Raw genomic sequence first — 12,500 nt, forward strand, 5'->3', positions numbered from 1 at the left:
CGGTTATCTCATCCTTCTTCTCACCTCCCCTTCTTTTTCTTCTTTTCACTTCTCCCATTTCTTCCTTCCTCACATCCCTCATCCCTTCCGTCCTTCCTCACTCCCTGATCTCTCCTCTCCCTCATCTCTCATCTCTCCATCGCACCTCATTCCAATCTCTGTCTCCTTCCCTGACATCCCTCACTCGTTTTCTCCCTCCCTCCTTTCATCTATTCTATCCTTCCTTCACATCTCTCACTCCCTCTTTCCCATCTCTACCTCCCTCCGTCACGTTCCTTCCTCTCTCTTTCACGTCCCGTCCTCCGTCACACCTTTCCTTCTCCCCTCCTGTCCCTCCCTCCGTCTCATCTATCCCTCCTACCCTCTCAATTCCTCCTTCCTATCTCTACCTCCCTCCTTCACGTCCTCCTCTCTCCCTCTGTCACGTCCCATCCTCCTCCTCTCATTTCTTCCTCACCACTTCTCGCCCCCCGATTCTCTCCTTCCCTTCCTCAGATACACACTGATAAACACACACGTCAAGATATATAATTAGACAGGAAAATGACAGCTAGAAAAACAGGGGAACTGACAGACACAAGACGTAGATGCTGATCTTAACTCACTGATTTGAATGGGGAAAAAAAAAAAACTATATGCATGGGATCTTTTTGCACTCTTTCTCCTTGCGTCTCATGAAAAGTAAAACAAAAACAAAATAGCTAATGATCTTTTTCCTCTCGTAGCTTTTTTTTTTTTTTTTTTTTTTTTTTAAATAATAAGAGACAGGGAATACTGGGCACCCTCCTTTCTTTCTCGTTCCAGCGAAAATGTGCATTAGTAATGGCAGGGAACTTTGATCAAACTTTTGTGTGTGTGTGTGTGTGTGTGTGTGTGTGTGTGTGTGTGTGTGCATGAAAGATGAGAAAAAAAGGGTGCAAAAGGTTCCCATGCAGACAGACAGACAGCCCTTGAGAGAGACAGACAGGCAGACAAAGAAACAGACAGCACTCGAGACAGACAGAGAGCCCGGGCCATGGCGAAAAAACAGGAGGGTAGAAAAAAGGCGGGTAGCTGAGACCAGGATCGCGTGTGTTAGAGAGCACCCACATGGTACAGAGAGAGAGAGAGAGAAAGTTTTTGTTGGTAGTGTGGGTGTGAGTGAGGATATTGAAGTGTTTTATTTTTTTATTTTTTTCCTCTCTCATTCCATAGTCTCCTACTTCGTTCCTTGAGACCCAACAGTCCTCCTATGGGCAGCCTGCTTCTGTCTTGTGTCTTTCCGGTCACCAGTGCATTTCCCTACCGCTTATCCGTAGGCGTATGTGGATAATTTGGTTGTGTGTGTGTGTGTGTGTGTGTGTGTGTGTGTGTGTGTGTGTGTAGGTCCAGGTGTAGTGCCGAGAGTATCATTCATAACAAACACCATCACAAAGGCAATATAACACTGAAGTACCGACACACCAAAACATCGCTCTACTCTCTCCCATTTTCAGTCTTTTTATTGTTTTATCTGACAGAATATTTAAAGAGTTTCCCATTCGTTCTTTTCTATATAAACCGCTATATCGGCTTCTCAATACTAAATGTCACTCCTTCGTGTTTTTTCCTGCCGACTGATTTACTGTATCATATAAACAGTAGTCATCGTTGTTGTTGTTGTTGTTTTTCAGTGTTCAAAAATATCTGTGCATCCCTCTCCAGCAGACTGAGCCGTTCCCGCAACACACAGCAGTTGAGATGCGTAATATATTGACCACCTTGTAAATACTGGAAAAAAAAAAAAAGTATGCACCCAATTTCCTTTTGGTTTTTGGATGAGTGAGATTGATTATGGATTTTTTTTTTGATTGATTGAAAGATAATGTAATTCCCTTATGTTTTTTTTTTTCTGTTTAATTTTGCAATGGATTTTTTTTTTCTTTTGGTGGGATATAATGGTTTGGGGCACAGTGTAGTTGGCCTTTTTTTCGTCTGCTTTTCCCGCCTTCATTTCACGGTGTTATCTTTTCTCATTACCTTCTTCTCATAGGTCATGCTTTCTTATTCTGGTTTCATTTCCTCTCTCTCTCTCTCTCTCTCTCTCTCTCTCTTTCCTTCAGCCCCCCCCTTCCCTCTTCGTGTGGATGGGTGTGGTGACCTCTCCACCCTGACTCCTTCCTGACCCCTCCTCCACCTCCCCTTCTTCCTGACCCCTCCTCCACCTTCCCTCCTTCCTCTCCCTCTTTCCCTCCACCCCCTCCACTTATCTGCATATTTTCCTCCACTACCTGCTTCCTCTTTCCTCTTTAAGGTCATCTCACATCAGAAGCCACGCAAAACACGCTACTTATGTGTGTGTTACGTGTCTTTGAACTGCACTTTTGTTTATGTAGTTACTCACGCCACACGACGTTGCGTATGCCTCTCTCCTTTTCTTTTTTTTCCCCTCCCACCTACTGTATTATTCCTTGCCTTTTCATAGACCAGACAGATCTAGTATTCTGCTTCTGCTGATCTAGTGCAACCACACTTAGAATATTTTGTCCAGTTCTGGCCACTTTATTGCGATGAAAGACAAGAAGTTAGGAGTACAAAAAAGTGTGGCCGAAATTATACGAAAATGAATACATGATGCAGGAAGAATGTCTGGATGAGCTGTACCTGTTTACCTTAGGTCAGCAAAGAATACGAGGATATTAATTCATGTATGCAAAATTTTTAAAGGAAACAGTAACAACACAGGAGCCGAAACGTAGGCTACTTGATAATAGGTTGGTCAATATGTGGGTACTTGAGGTAATGGTTACTGAGTGATTAATCAACATTTCTTTAACAAAACTGCAAATTTAAAGAGAAAAAATGCCCTCTATTTTGTCTAACTGTGGTGCGGTCCTCACATCTTGATACCGCATGGATAAGTATTTGGCTTCTAATCTCTGGCCAGGCATACCCCACCTTGAATAATACACATTTATGGCATACTATTTTCTATACTGTAAAGCATGAAAGTCACAACCCCAGGGCAGTGAAAAGACATGGTAGATATTTCCAGTCTTCCTTTCCTATTAAATTTTCATGTCAGCTTTTCTGTTGCATGTTAAACCTCTTCCCTTCCTCCCCCTCCCTTCCTCTTCCCTATTCTTCCCTCCTCATCTCTCTACTTTCCTGTTCCATCTTTCTCCTTTTTTCACTATCTATCATCATCCTCTATCCTTCGTCTTTCTCCTCAAATTATCTTCCTCTCCTCGTCCTCCTACTTCTTCCCTCCTATTCCTCATTACCTCCTCTTCCTCCCTTTTTCCTCTTCCTTCGCTTATCCGTTTTTTCCTCCCTTCGTCTTCCTTCTTCCCTACTCTTTCTTCCCCGCTCCTCTTCCTCTTTCTCTCCTCTTCCTCCTCCTCCCCTTCTCCCGTGTTACTGAACTCGGAAATTCCTCCTTTTTTACCGTAATTATTTATTATCCGGACCTTCTTCATCTTCTTCTCTGTTCTTCTTCTTTCCTCTTCTTTCCGTCTTTACCCCTGTTCTTCTCGCCCTTCTTGTCTTCTCTTCTACTTCCGTCTTCTTTCTTCTTCCGTCTTCTTCCATGGTATTCTCTCTTTCTCTTCCTTTTCTTTCCCTTTTCTTCTCTTCGATTCTTCTTCTTGTCTCCTTTTCTATCTCTTTTTCCTCCTCCTTCTCCCTTCTTCTTCCTCTTCTTATTTTCCTTTTTCTTTTCCTCCTGTCATTTTTCCACTATCGTCTTTTCTGTTTATCACCTCCTCTGAGCTGAATAAAATCGTCTGGAGCCACGGAAAATGAAAGAAGGGGCCAGAGGATTAATCTCTCTCTCTCTCTCTCTCTCTCTCTCTCTCTCTCTCTCTGTCCATATATTTCCTTCCCATCCATCCTTCTCTCCACTTCTCACTTCTCTCCGCCCCTCCTCTTCTCTCCCCTCCTCTTCTATTTTTATCCGCTCCTCCTCTTCTCTCCTCTCCACTTCTTTTCCTCTCTCCTCTCCCCTCTACTTCTTCTCCTCTCCTCCCTCCACCCCTCCTCTTCCCTTCTGTTTTCCCACAATCTTCCTCATTTTCATTATCCTTAATATTGGTAGTTGCCATCATAGCTGTTCTTCTCTCTCATCCAAATCTTCCTCCTCCTCCTCTTCCTCTTCTTCCTCTTCCTCTTCCGCATCTTCCTCCTCCTCCTCCTCCTCCTCCTCATCATCATCATCATCATCATCATCATCATCATCATCATCATCTTATCTTCCTCTTTCCTCCCTCCCCACTCTCTCTCTCTCTCTCTCTCTCTCTCTCTCTCTCTCATTCATCTCATACAAAGTACTGTAAGAAATTTTTCTCCCGGTACGTTTTCTCAGTAAGTCTTTAGCCTGAGAGAGAGAGAGAGAGAGAGAGAGAGAGAGAGAGAGAGAGAAAGAGAGAGAGAGAGAGAGAGAACAGAGAGAGAGAGAGAGAAGGCGAAGCGAATGAAGGAAGGAAGGAGAAAAAAGGGAAACTCAAGAAAAAAGTTCCGGAAGAGGGGAGAGAAAGAGAAAGAGAGTGAGAGAGAGGGGAGGGGGAGAGCTGAAAGGCAGAATGCAAGCAGAGGGGAAAATGGTAGAGAGGAGGGTTGCTTTTAAAAAGAATGGATTGAAGGGGAGGAGGAGGAGGACAATGGAAGGGAAAGGGGAAATGAGTTGAAGGGGGAAGGAAGAAAGAAAATGAGAGAGAGGGGGGAAGGAGGCTGTATTAAAGAGAGAGAAAAAAGAGCGAGAGAGTGAGGGTGAATTTTGAGTGCTTTCGGTGGAGTGGTGGTGGTGGTGGTAAGTGGGGAGAGAGAGAGAGAGAGAGAGAGAGAGAGAACAGAACAGAACAGAACAAAAGCTAGACGAGAACAGAGTAAAAAAGTTAATTACAACACATTTATCAACCAATATCCGTAACTACTTTTTCACCGCCATTAACCCTCCAATTACAACCAAAGCCATATACAACACCCCTTAGCACCCCTTAGCACCCCTAGCACCCCCTTAGCACCCTCTTAGCACCCCCTTAGCACCCCTCACCCAGTAATAATACCAACCCATTAGGTGGACAATGGAACTACTAAAGGCCCTATTAATGGGTAGCATAGGTGATAAATGGTGTTGTTTGTGGCTAATGAGATGAAAGGTAGGCGTGTATGGGGAGAGGTGTTGATGGATGAGAGAGAGAGAGAGAGAGAGAGAGAGAGAGAGAGAGAGAGAGAGAGAGAGAGATAAAGTGATTTGAAGGGCAAGGATACTGACATGTACAGTGAGAGGATGAAAAGTGAGATGACTGAAATGATTTGGTGGAAATGAGTAGAGATGAGGTGAGGCAAAGTAAGGAAAAGTGAGATGAAAAAGCTGGTGAGGAGAAGTGGGAAAAGGAAGGTGAAATGAAGGAAAGAATAAGGTAATGAGGTGAGGGATGAGATGAGGAGAAGCTGGGAAGTGAGGAAAGATGGAAAGTAGTGATAAAAGGTGAAGAGGAGTCAGGTAAGAATATGAAATGAAGAGGAGAGGAGTGAGGAGAGGTGAGAAGATTTAAGATGAAGAGAACTGAAATGAAGGAAGATGAGGGTAGGGAAAAGGTGAAGCGAGAGAGAGGAGGTGAGAATTGAGAAGTTGGATGGAGAGGTGAGTGAACGGGTGAGTGAGTAGGCTGGAAAGATGAGGAAGCGAAGGAATGAGTAGGATGGAGATTTGGGTGAGTGACTAAGAGAGGTGAATGAGTAAGTGAAATTGAGAGATGGATGAGTGAATGATTGAGCAAGTGAAAGAGAAAGATGAGTGAGTGAATAAGTGAGCGAATGAGAGAGAAAGGTGAGTGAGTGAGTAAGGCAGGGCTTCGTGTGATCTCCCACTAGATAGCAGTGGCAGAAGACCCTCAATTTCACCATCTCCTTTCCTCTCCTCCCCTCTCCTCTTTTTATCACGCCCATCCCCCCTACCTCATCCCCCAGTATTTTTCTTCCTCTCACACTCTCTATTTCTTCTCTTTTCCCCTCTCGCCCCTCTGTTTCCCTCTCTCTGTTGCATGCCCTCAGTCTCTCTTTCCATTCATCTTTTTCCCCACTCTCTTTCTGTGTGTCCCTCTCTTTTTATATGTATTTACCTCTTTCTTTCTGTTTCTATATTTGTTGCCTACCGTCTCTCTCCCTTCCTCTGTTGTCTACCCTCTGTCTCTCTCCTTCTGTTTCCTACCCTCTGTTGCCAACTCTCTGCCTCTTTTCTTCTGTGTCTTTCCGTTTATTGCTGCCCTTTTCCTCTGCCCTCTGCCCTATCTTAATCACCCTCCTCTCTTTCCCTCTGTTGCCTACCCTCTACCTTTCCTTCTCTTCTTCATACTGTGTGTCTCTTTCCCTCTCCTTCCTGTTCTTGTTTCATTCTCTCTGCTTTCATTCACTTGCTAAGCCTTCCTTCCTTCCTTCCTTCCTTCCTCTCTTCCTTCCTTTTCTCTGTAAGCCAAGGAAAACATTTTGCCTTTAATTACAGCACAAAATATCTAACCTCTTCAATCCAAAGGGTAGGGGATCTCTCCGAAACTCAGGGCTTTAGCTGCAAAATACCTACAGTTAAGTTTATATCAGCTGACGTTATGGAGGTGAGCACCATGGTTAAGCGCTTCATGGCCTTTGTCCCTTTACCTCTACCTCTAACCACTCCACCCACCTCTCTCCCATCCTCCACCCCCCCTTCTCTCCCTGTCTTCCCCTCCCTCTTTCTCCTCTCCCCCTCTTCCCCTCCTCCAGCCCCCAGGAAGAAAAATCACTAGCTCCTCATCACTTGTGCGGATTCTGAGCTTGTTTATCGGTCTCCTTCCATCTTCTCCCTAGGCCTACTTTTCAGCCATAATATTACTTCTCTCTCTGGTTTTTGGTTTCCTTCTCTCTCTCTCTCTCTCTCTCTCTCCCCCCCCCAATCCATCATCCTTCATTTCCCTCTTCCCCTCAGCTTCCATTCTGTTTATTTCTTACCATATTTCCCATTTCCCTTTCCCTTCATCCTCCTATTCCCATTCTTTCCCCTCAGCCTCATTTTTTTTTCTTCTTCCCCTCAAGCCTCCCATTTTCTTTCATATTTTCCTCAAATTTTTATCTCTTTTGTATCCCTTCCCCTCATCTTGCCCCATCTCTTCACCCTCATTTCCCCTTTTTTCCCCTACTCTTTCTTCTTCCTCGTAGAAGCATCCTACCCCCTCCCTCTTTTATTCCTTCTGTCTTTTCTTTCCCACAGACCTTCGTTCCCCTTTTTCCCTTTCCTTCCCCACTTCTCACCTATTCCTCACAAATCCCTCATTCATATTTCAGTTCACCCTCCCCATCACTTTCCTCTGACCCTCTCTTCCCCCATCGTTCCCTTTACCCCTCACCCTTTCCATTTCTCTTCCCTTTAAGCCTCCCACCTCCCCATCCCCCCTCCTTACTCTCTTCTTCACCTCACTCATTTTCCCCTTACCTTTCCCCTCCGTTCTTCACCTCCCGCTCCCCTCACCTTCATCTTCTCACCTGCATATATTAATGGATTTCCTCACTCGCTTCCGGTTACCTGGAGGGCGATAATACCCTCTTCCGGTCTGTTTCCGCTCACCTACGTCCGGTCACGCTCACTCCATTTTCCTTCTTTTTCTTCTTTTTTTTTAACCACCACTTAGGAGAGAGGCGGTAGTGGTGTAGTAGTGGTGATGGTGATGGTGGTGGTGGAGATGGTGGTGTGTGATGGTGGTGATGATGGAAGTGGAGGTGGTAGTGGTGGTGGTTGTGGTGTGTGGTAGTGGTGATGGTGGAGATGGTGATGTGTGGTAATGGTGATGGTGGTGGTTGTGGTGTGTGGTAGTGGTGATGGTGGAGATGGTGATGTGTGGTAATGGTGATGGTGGTGGTGGTAGTGGTATTGGTAGTGGTGGAGATAGTGGTGTGTGGTGGTGGTGATGATAGAAGTGGAGGTGGTGGTGGTGGTAGTGGTGGTGATGGTGGTGGTGGTGGTGGTAGTGGTGATGCAGAATTGTATATATGACTCTTCCAGTTAATTTGCTAGAAAAAAACTTGAATTCCTAGCTAGAAAAACAGGTTCCGTTATTAAGTGCTATTAACAGGTATTTTTCTGTTTTTCCCTGCTGGTTGTTGCTTTTGCTTATTTTCCTGTACGGCTGATTTGAGAGAGAGAGAGAGAGAGAGAGAGAGAGAGAGAGAGAGAGAGAGAGAGAGAGAGATGGTATTGAGAGGGAGAAGACGAAGATAACTGTGATCGAAAACGAAAAGGAGATATGTACACACACACACACACACACACACACACACACACACACACACACACACACACACACACAGCGAGAGAGAGAGAGAGAGAGAGAGAGAGAATTGAGTCAGAAAATAAATAACCTTTCGTACACCATATTTGCCCATAATTGTTGATGAGAATTTAATGACACCCCTCAAAAAACAGAGGCAAAGAAAATGGATTGACCCTCTATTATTTTTGTGCGACCATTTTCTTTTCTTCTCACGCGATGGTTAAATTACTTTTTTTTTTTTTTTTTGCTTTTTTTTTAATTTCTTCTTTATCGTTCACTGCATCTTTGTTTTTGTATGCATATTTTGGTGTGTTTTTGTTGCATACTCTCTCTCTCTCTCTCTCTCTCTCTCTCTCTCTCTCTCTCTCTCTCTCTCTCTCTCAGCCTTCTCAATTTTCTTTCACTGTCTGTCTCTCTCCCCTCCTATAGTTTTGTCTGTCACTCTTTCTCCAGGTAGGCTACTATTAGCACTGAGAGAGAGAGAGAGAGAGAGAGAGAGAGAGAGAGAGAGAGAGAGAGAGAGAGAGAGAGAGAGAGAGAGAGAAAGAGACCACACAATCCTTACGGTCCCTCAGAGGCGATCCGATCTTAATCCTATTAGAAGAACTTACTCTCCGCTCACGTCACAGGGTAGAAGGAAAAGATAGTGGAGCAGATGGCTTTGTACCCCCCTTCTTCCCTCTTCCCTCCTCCCCCCTGCAATCCCTCCTCCCCTCCATCCCTCCTCCCTACCCTCAGACCCTACAGCCTTGAGACACGGGAAACAGAAGTACCATCTTGCATGAATGAGAAGGCCTGAGGGAAACTTACAAGGAAGGTGGAACACAGGAATATAAGACAATCGAGAAACTCCATTACTTCACATGACACACTTTGCAGAAGTAAAAGCAGTAGATAGTACAGATGAAAATAAATGTGATTTAGACCTTTATGACGAAAATAATCTGATGGTAATTTTATAGGAAAGTCAGAAAGTAGTACAAGAATATTTTAGCTGACAGTGTCGTTGTGAAACTAAGCATAAGTTTACAGTAAGTTTGTTTTGTTTGATTAGTTTTATCTCGTGGAGTATATCATGACATTCAGTTTATCAGCTTTTTACACACACACACACACACACACACACACACACACACACACACACACACACACACGATGTATCCATATACTTACAGGCCTACAACTGTGCACTAATACACAGTAGAATAAATGGTTGCTGCTCAAAGAAAACATAGGAACAGTAGACATCCATTTTGCCTTCACCTTCCGAGGGTACACTGGAGGCAGGTGTTGAGGAGTGGCAGGTGTTAATTAAGCTGAAGTTACATCGGGTCATGTCACATCACTAGCCACTCCCACGAACAATACTCATACTTGACCATACTTTTTTTTTTTTTCACTATATGCAGCCATTTTTTTTTCTTCCCATACCCCAACCATAGGTGGGAAAAGTAGTCTGGATGATGATGATGATGATGATGATGGTGATGATGATAATGATGATGATGAAGTGAAATTGACGCTCAACTGTGCTATAAGAGAAGGAGGGAGGGAGACGAAGAGGAAGGAGGGAGACGAAATGAGTAAGGGAGCGGAAGGGAAGAAGGGAGAGGAAGGAAAGAAAGGAGGAGGGGATGGAGGGCTTGCCAGGGGCGCGGAAATAGGTGCTGCTTATAATTACAGGGAGGGGACCAGTTTTGCACGAGAGAGAGAGAGAGAGAGAGAGAGAGAGAGAGAGAGAGAGAGAGAGAGAGAGAGACAGAGACAGACAGACAGACAGACAGACAAACAGACAGAGTTGGAGAGGGAGGAAGTGAAGCCAGAAAGGAGAAGAGGACTAGTTAAGAGGAATGAGAGAGAGAGAGAGAGAGAGAGAGAGAGAGAGAGAGAGAGAGAGAGAGAGAGAGAGAGAGAGAGAGAGAGAGAGAGAGAGACAGACAGACAGACAGACAGACAGACAGACAGACAGACAGACAGACAGACAGACAGACAGACAGACAGACAGACAGACAGACAGACAGACGGACAGACAGACAGACAGACAGACAAACAGACAGAGTTGGAGAGGGAGGAAGTGAAGCCAGAAGGGAGAAGAGGACTGGTTAAGAGGAATGAGAGAGAGAGAGAGAGAGAGAGAGAGAGAGAGAGAGAGAGAGAGAGAGAGAGAGAGAGAGAGAGATGAAAGGGGGGGCGAGGAGTAAAAGAGAGAGCTTGGAGGGTCGGAGATGTAAGAAAAAGAGTTAATGAGAAAGAGGGAGAAAGAATGGAGTGGGGTGGGAGGAGAGGAGAAGAGGAAGTGATGAAGAGGCATGACAGTAACGGAAGTAAATGATGGGAGTGGAGGGAGGAAAAAAGGAATGAGGAAAGAAAATGAAGGGAGGAGGAATAACCATGAAGAGACGGGGAAAGAAAGAATAGAAGATGGAAAGACGGAAAAAGGGATATAGTAGATAGATTGAGTTATTGATAGATGGAGATAAAAGGATAACTAAAAAGGCAGGCAGATAGATAGACGGACTGATAGACGGAGATGGATACACAGAAGGCATACGGACAGGTAGTTAGATAGGTAGACTGATTGTTTGATTGACTGACAGATAGAAAGACAGACACATAAATATAGACAGTTGAACAGACATATAGACAGTCTGATAGAAAGGTAGACTAAAATGAGCCCACCTAGCCAAGCCTCGCTATAAATAAATCAACGCAGTGGATAAAATTATTAGTATCAAGTTTCATCAAGCTTTAAATATACTCACAGGTGTATTGCAGTACCTGGTTGGCTTAATCTGATAAACTAGAGTAGGTGCTGTAATTGACTGATGTGAAATAAATGAACGTTCACATACACATAAGTCCAATCATGCCCTGTGTATCCGTAACCTAGTGCACACCCACAGTCACCACCTTTGCATCCACACCCACACTCAGAATTGCTGCTGTGTCTCTCCTTCACTCATCCACATCCACACCCACACTCCAAATTGCTACAGTGTTTCCCTTTCGCTTATTCACATCCTTTCCCACACTCAGAATTGCTGCTGTGCCTCACGTTCACTCATATACTTCCACTGTCAGATCCCACACTCACTCACACCCACACCCATCCCCTCAAAGTTCTTACTGTTTCTCTCCTTCACTTAACTCCGTAGTCTTGTAAAGCCTTATATTACGGCTCTGATGGTCCCTTGTCTTTCTACTCCTTTTTTTCTGGTTTACCCTCATACGTACTCTTTCACTCACAACTCACATTGGCTTCATTCCATTCGTCCCTTTTCTCACATTTAGTCATATTACCCACACTTACCCCTTTTATTTTCAGTCTCCCCTGCCATACCCACATCCACATTTTCACGCTACACACTTTGTTATTCTACCCCTCCACACCCATCGCTATACCAATCCACTCTTCCTAGCCACTGTCACATCCACAGCTGCATTCAAATACCCATCCCTTCCACCCTCTCAGTTCTACCACCCACACACCCACTTTTCCACCCCCACATTTACCTTTTACATCAGTTCATCCACACTACCAATCTTACATCCACAACTGCATCCCTCTTTCCCCACCCTTTCCACTCTCACATAACTCCGACCATTCTAACACCCACCAACTCCACCCCCACGTTAAGCTCTCCCAACCTTCTCCACCCCCACACTCACCCCATCACTTCCACACCCACAATTCCAACTACATCCCACCCCAGCCTCCACATTTCCACCCATACCCCCAGTTATCCCCCCCTCCATTTCCACACCCACATCTCCACCCACACCCCACCCAGCCTCCCTCCCCTCCTAATTCCACGCCCACTCTCAACGCCTTCCCACACCCACACTTAGTCCCCCACCCCACCCCACACACCCACCCACTAAACCCGCCTATTCTCTCCCATTTTCAATTTCACACCCTCTCGTTTCCCCTTTTGTCCAACACAGACCTCGCACAGCCACCCACACTCAAACTCTCACCCACACGCGTCCTCTCTCTCTCTCTCTCTCTCTCTCTCTTTCATCCACACTGCCTGCATTCACCAGTACATCCACATCACCTATGTAGAGTCCCCTTTATAGAGTCCTTAAAGAGTCCCCTAATTGAACTCCAATGTCGAGTTCCCTTATAGAGTCCTTATGTAGAGTTCCTTTATAGAGTCCTTATGTAGAGCTCCCTTATAGAGTCCCTATGTAGAGTTCCCCTGTAGAGTCCCTATGTAGAGTTCCCCTGTAGAGTCCCTA

Source organism: Coenobita brevimanus, chromosome 91 (assembly GCF_032717465.1).
Source record: "Coenobita brevimanus isolate Jiangsu-jjx chromosome 91, ASM3271746v2, whole genome shotgun sequence".
Lineage (NCBI taxonomy): Eukaryota > Metazoa > Arthropoda > Malacostraca > Decapoda > Coenobitidae > Coenobita > Coenobita brevimanus.